This window comes from Oncorhynchus tshawytscha, linkage group LG23 (genome assembly GCF_018296145.1).
Source record: "Oncorhynchus tshawytscha isolate Ot180627B linkage group LG23, Otsh_v2.0, whole genome shotgun sequence".
In the NCBI taxonomy this organism is placed as follows: domain Eukaryota; kingdom Metazoa; phylum Chordata; class Actinopteri; order Salmoniformes; family Salmonidae; genus Oncorhynchus; species Oncorhynchus tshawytscha.
The window spans coordinates 10602304-10608589 of NC_056451.1; the positions used below are offsets into that span (position 1 = coordinate 10602304).

Here is a 6286-nt window from a genome sequence, read left to right on the forward strand (position 1 = left end):
GTGTGAAATACACATAAACAATAGCCAAAATGTAGACTAATGTTGCTGGGGGGCAATGAGAAGATTCGGGATCTTTCCCTCACGGCCCTTCCCCTACACATTTCCATGTCAATTCCATTGTTTTGATCGAGTTCGATTGACCTCTTTGCGCTGGAGTCTCTTTTTCCCCGCCATAGTAATTATAACAAGGTAGAATGTTTATGTTTTTTTTTTCTAGAACACAGGCACAGTAAGCCTATAATTATAATTCCAATCAGATCAGACCTCGGTTTCCTAGTGGTGGAAATGTGAATGTGTCTGTTTGTATGGATGTATATTCAGTGTCTCACACACCTTCCCTTTAAAGCCCCAAACCCCACCAGTAGTGAGGATGTTTCTCAACACAACATGCCCAGGTGCAGTGACTATCCGAGTGTTCCATGGGAAAGCCAACGACCCTGACATTGCCAGTACTCTAGTTCATGGAGTGAGCAGCCAAGCTTCTAGTAGAGACCTAAATAAACAGAGACAAGCATAGTGAGTTTTAAGCTAACTTTAACCCAGGATTTCATTTTACAGATGTAGGATCTTAATTTGATCCCTATTTTGTTGCTGAGAATTTTTACTGCATAACAGGAAATGCAAACGTGTAGTGTATTCATGGTTTAAAAAGACTTCTAAAGTTTCTAATTTCCAGACTTGATTTGCCCTAACAAAAAATGTATAAATCGCTACAGAAAATGTCCATTAATTATAATCCACATAATAATTCAAATTTCCTGTTGCTGCAGGATTGTTTTCCTGCTGTAGGAAACTGGCTAAAATTAAGATCATACACCTGTAGATACATTTAACATGGTAGAGATCATCAACACATTAATTAATGGGATTGGTATGGTCGTATTTGTTTCTGTATTTCCTACAGGGTGGATTAGTGATCAACCCACCACATAAGACCATCTATCAACAGAGGTTACATCAGCTCCGCGAAGCTGGGTATTCCACCAATCAAAAAGCCCCCCTGGGCATATCACATGATCAGAGCCCTGGGCTTCCAAATTGGTTCGACACCGACACCAGCAAAGCCACATTTGGTGTGAAATCCCCCAAAAGTGAGTCAGACAATAAAGAAAGACCCTAGAAGCTACAATGTGTCGCCATGAACATTCATATTATGACTGAAAGACATTTCCACAAGCCTTCATGTACAAGGGTGTTCCATCTGATCCAGCTGCAGCTGCAGGTGCGATTATCAAACCACCTAAAAGCGCGGAGCAGATGGAGACAGAGGCTAAGGAGGGACACCAGTCTTATATCCACTCCCACAATGCCTACTTTGTCAGTGAGTATTGTGGACATTTGTCTCTCTTTGGTTCTGACAGTGTTCAAATGGGGACTTCATTTAGGCTTGGAAGTCATTTATATGCTATTCAATATGTTGTTTTACACATTGATTTAACACCCATCATTTTCAGACACATTTCTGTAGAAACACCATAGCCAGTGGTTAATCATACCTGTCAATATTTCTCTGTTTGATTTTAGCCTGGGTAAATCCATCATAACTGTGTTGCGTCCCAGGTGAACAGGTTGATAGGAAATACAAGGGGAGCCGTTATGGAAAGGACGGCAGGTTCGGAGTGCCTATTCCCCTCCACAACGATGGACGCAGTGTCTCCAAATCTCTCCACTGGTTGTGTGATACTCAGAAGTTAGCACTTATCCTACCTTACATTTATTCAAAACACTCGACTTCTCATCGCTCATCACCATTCAATGTCACACAATGCATTGCCAATAGTCATGACATCAAATGTTGATTTGTGTACTGTTATTTTTTCCCATACTCATAACAGTGCAAAGTTTGTTTCTCAGAGATGTGATGACAGGGAAAGGATACAGCCACAGATTAGCAAAGTGCATGACCCGTAAGTCTATCACATTAACTCTTTAATGCAGATCTAGTTAAATGCCTGTTCAGTATATGTTCCAGACATGTGTATACACAACTCATGCCCAGCTACTACAGTAGCTTTACTTCCTCTATTCCCAGCCTTTTATAGCATAGCAGACACATTGAAAGTGCCAGCAGGTCATACATTTGGAATGTTGCTAGCGGCCAGATGACTTTGGTGAGTAAAATTTTAATTAATAAAAGGACGCATATTCATAAAAGGACACATATTGAGTTTTCTATTACAATGCCAGTATGAAATTGGTAAAAATGGGTAAAGCTATAATGTAGTCTAGAGGGGTGACCAAAATGTAAGCCTTCTGTTATTGTTTGAAGATGAAGAATTTGGTTTAACTTTCTCCACAGATGTGGGTGACCTTCTCCACTCCACCCCTCCAGCAGAGTACCAGAAAGGCACAGACAGACAGCGCACCCTGGTCAGTGCTGTACGCCAGCACCTCAAGAAGGTCAACTTCCACAACTTTAACTCCCTGCTGCAGGCCTTCAGGCACGACGACAAGGTTACATACAGTGCATTCAGAAAGTATTAAGACCCCTTGACTTTTTCCACATTTTGTTACGTTACAGCCTAATTCTAAAATAGATTTTTTTTTAAAATCAATCTACACTACACACAATCTACACTCATCAATCTACACAAAATACCCCATAATGACAAAGCAAAAACAGGTTTTTAGACATTTTTGCTAATTTATTACAAATAAAAAACAGAAATAACTTATTTACATAAGTATCTAGATGCTTTGCTATGAGACTCGAAATTGAGGTCAGGTGCATCCTGTTTCCATTGATCATCCTTGAGATGTTTCTACAACTCTCGATTGGAGTCCACCTGTGGTAAATTAAAGTGATTGGACATGATTTGAAAAGGCACACACCTGTCTATATAAGGTCCCACAGTTGACAGTTCATGTCAGAGCAAAATCCAAGCCATGAGGTCGAAGGAATTGTCCGTAGAGCTCCGAGACAAGATGGTGTCGAGGCACAGATTTGGGGAACGCTAGATCACAGTGGCCTCCATCATTCTTAAATGGAAGAAGTGTGGAACCACCAAGACTCTTCCTAGAGCTGGCCGCCCGGCCAAATTGAGGAATCGGGGGTGAAGGGCCTTGGTCAAGGAGGTGACCAAGAACCCGATGGTCACTCTGACAGAGCTCCAGAGTTCCTCTGTGGCGATGGCAGAACCTTCCAGAAGGACAACTATCTCTGCAGTAGTCCACCAATCAGGCCTTTATGGTTGTAGCCAGATGGAAGCCACTTCTCTGTAAAAGGCACATGACAGCCCGCTTGGAGTTTGCGAAAAGCCACCTAGAGGACTCTTAGGCCATGAAAAACAAAATTCTCTGGTCTGATGAAAACAAGATTGAACTATTTGACCTGAATGCCAAGCATCTGGAGGAAAAGTGGCATCATCCCTACGGGGAAGCATGGTGGTGGCAGCATCATGCTTGGGGTTTTTCAGCGGCAGGGACTTGGGGATTATTCAGGATAGAGGGAAAGATGAACGGAGCAAAGTACAGAGAGATTCTTGATGAAAACCTGCTCCAGAGCGCTCAGGACCACAGACTTGGGCGAAGGTTCACCTTCCAACAGGACAATGACCCTAAGCACACAGCCAGGACAACGCAGGAGTGGCTTCGGGACAAGTCTCTGAATGTCCTTCAGTTGCCCAGCCAGAGCCCGGACTTGAACCCGATCAAACATCACTGGAGAGACCTGAAAATAGCTGTGCATTGACGCTCCCCATCCAACCTAACAGAGCTTGAGAGGATCTGCAGAGAAGAATGGGAGAAACTCCCCAAATACAGGTGGCCAAGCTTATACTGTAGGGTCATACCCAAGAAGACTCAAAGGTGTAATCGCTGCCAAAGGTGCTTCAACAAAGTACTTAGTAAAGGGTCTGAATACTTTATGTAAATGTAGAATTTTTAATACATTTGCAAAAATGTCTAAAAACCTGTTTTTGCTTTGCCACTATGGGGTATTGTGTGCAGATTGAGGGAAAACAACAATTTAATCCATTTTAGAATAAGGCTGTAATGCAACAATGCGAAAAAAGTAATGTTGTCTGAATACTTTTTGAATACACTGTATATACAATTCTACTGTATTAACTTGATAATATCACAGAATTTCTAAACCCCAGGACCAACATCGCAATACTTCCGGGAATGCTTTGCGAAGCAGACTCGACCGACCAGTCATGGGTTTGGGGTCTACAAGTCAATGGGAGAAGTGAAAAATTCTTCCATAGTTGTTCATTTTCCTTAAATCTAAAGGCACAGCCTAGATTCAAGCCAATGTCTGAAGTAGCTGAACATGTTATTTCTCCAACGTTGTGAAAGTGACAAACTGACACATATTCATTTTCATCAAAAAACAACTTAAAGTCGAAGGAGTGCCTTTGATTTGATTGCCTGCACATGTGCAGTTTGGCACGAGACTACCGTTAGGCCTGATGACATGTTTCTGTTAGCTTAGCTAACCAACGTCGCCATGACATCGCCTACAAGTATTTCTATTGGAGAAGCAGTTTCTAGATATCTTCATACTGTACTGTCTTTGATAGTATTAAGTTAGTTTGAGATTGTTCACTGTGTTCAGTCTGAGGTGTGTCTGTCTGTGTGTGTGCTATGTGCATGTGTTCGTGTGTGTGTATGTGACTCCACAGAAGGGTCAGGTTGTGATCGAAGGGGAGGACCTGCAGGACATGTGTCGTCAGTTTAACCTGGACCTGAGTGGGCTGGTGCTGGATGACTTGATGGAGTACTGTGACATGGACAAAGATGGACTCATCAACTTTCAGGAGTTCGCCAACTTCCTCAACTGGAAGAACAAAATGGCCATCAGTAAAGTGGAGCAGCGCATTCTGACTAGTGGTCAGTTACAGTGTCTAAGCATAGAAATATAATTACTAGAATGCTCATTCCCATGCAAGTCCATTTTCTGTGATTGGTGTACTGGCGGTAATTCTATTCCCTTTTGATTGACAACTCTACCTCAGAGAGTAAGACCAGCACGCCCCAGATAACATGCAGAGAGAGGCTCTCCCTGTGAGACCTGCAGCCTCAGAGGCTTTGGCCAGACCGGAGGACCGGGAACCTGCAGAGGTGAGCAGCACGCTGAAGAATAGATATTTAGGTGAAAGATGCATGAAGAATTTGAAATAATTCTCAAAAACAATTCAGGGAGGGAAAATTCTCTGAGATTCAGCACACGATTTCTCACATTTGTATCTTAGCATTACAATGGACTGGTAGTCCTTTTCCCCCTGCTTCTCTACATTGTGTGAATCTCACTGTATAATTATGACATCTTTCCACATAGACTATCATATGTATGGGACTCCCACAGTGCGCACCAACCTGGTGGCCCCGCAGATCAAGAGCGTCAGCGACAGCACTAACTACGGTGACCAGACCACAGCATTTGACCTCCTGTTTCCTACGCTGTACTCCCTAAGGGGAGTCGACATGGAGCACTTCTTCTGTCCCCGCACCTAAGAGGAGGTACAGAATACCAATGAACCCACTGAAGAATCAAGGGAGAGAAAGAAAGATATGGTCTAGTAGATTTTATAGAATAGCACTGGGACATATAGTACCATGTGGGATTTTGTGACAGCATTCAAAATGTAGGAAAAACGTTGTTTCAAAAATATAATTGGTATGAACAATTCTGCCATTGGAGAAGTGATTGACACAAAATGTTATTGAAATAGGACGGAGCATGAGCAAATCATTTGTCAAAGAGATCTTCTGATTCTTATTTCCGCCTCCATTTCCTTTTCAGATCACTGTCATATTCCGAAATGTGGGCGCAAGTATTTCCGAGGAGACATTTGCGGAGGCGTGGAAGCTGGCATCCATGAGACACCCCACTGGGGACATGTGTGTGGAGATTTTCCAGGACGTTCTAAAGGAAATTCAAGCTAATTAAATCTGAATAGTATCTTTTACCTCCTCAGTATCTATTCTGTGAAAGAATGTACTTCAAGTATTCAAGTGTTATTCTTCTTTTTTTTTCTTTGAGACTAACTATTTAATTGTCATATTAACGGTCCTTAAAATGATTTTTGATTGTGGACTGTCATGTATTTTCTTAGGTTGAGAGCAATAAGCTGTTGCTAGAATAAGTAATACATTTTTTTTCTGCTGCTAACTAAATGCTTACCCTTCCTGCATGTGATAATATACAATATCTACTCCTGAAACCTAAGTAAATATTGAGAATTATGAGTACCATCAATGCCATCGGAGTCTTATCATTTGAAGTCCTGTTTATTCTGTCATACTCTTTGATTAGATTTACACACATATTTACTCTATGGTT

At 41.9% G+C, this 6286-nt stretch overlaps 1 long non-coding RNA gene and 1 pseudogene across 1 annotated transcript; both read left to right on the plus strand.

The window, feature by feature from the left end:
- The first annotated feature begins 911 nt into the window (after positions 1-911).
- Positions 912-2554, plus strand: LOC121840587. Its single transcript, XR_006079710.1, has 3 exons — positions 912-1321; positions 1561-2111; positions 2300-2554. It is a non-coding gene; the product is annotated as an uncharacterized LOC121840587 (long non-coding RNA).
- Positions 2555-4125: 1571 nt separating this feature from the next.
- Positions 4126-6038, plus strand: LOC112223007 (annotated as a pseudogene).
- The last annotated feature ends 248 nt before the right edge of the window (positions 6039-6286 follow it).